This window comes from Solanum tuberosum, unplaced genomic scaffold, assembly GCF_000226075.1.
Source record: "Solanum tuberosum cultivar DM 1-3 516 R44 unplaced genomic scaffold, SolTub_3.0 scf00054, whole genome shotgun sequence".
In the NCBI taxonomy this organism is placed as follows: domain Eukaryota; kingdom Viridiplantae; phylum Streptophyta; class Magnoliopsida; order Solanales; family Solanaceae; genus Solanum; species Solanum tuberosum.
The window spans coordinates 2,073,417-2,073,693 of NW_006238980.1; positions in this window are offsets into that span (position 1 = coordinate 2,073,417).

A 277-nucleotide genomic window follows, 5' to 3' on the forward strand; every position below is an offset into this window, starting at 1 on the left:
AGTATTTATAGACTTTAGAAAATAGTGTTGGTGGATCTTTCAGCGAGGTTAGTCGGAATCGCCAATAAACTCGGTGATTCGCCCTTTGGTGTAGTTCATCGCCGTCTTGCACTAGCCTTCAGCATCGTCGTGCTCTGTGTCATTGGGAGGCCTAGTACTACTTCGCAAAATTATTCGGCGGAACGCCGACTGCTCCTTTCATCACCTTGTTGATCCTGCTCCTTCAAGGCTTCGAGTACCGGAACAAAGGGCGGAGTGCGTCCCTTCGGCGAATCGC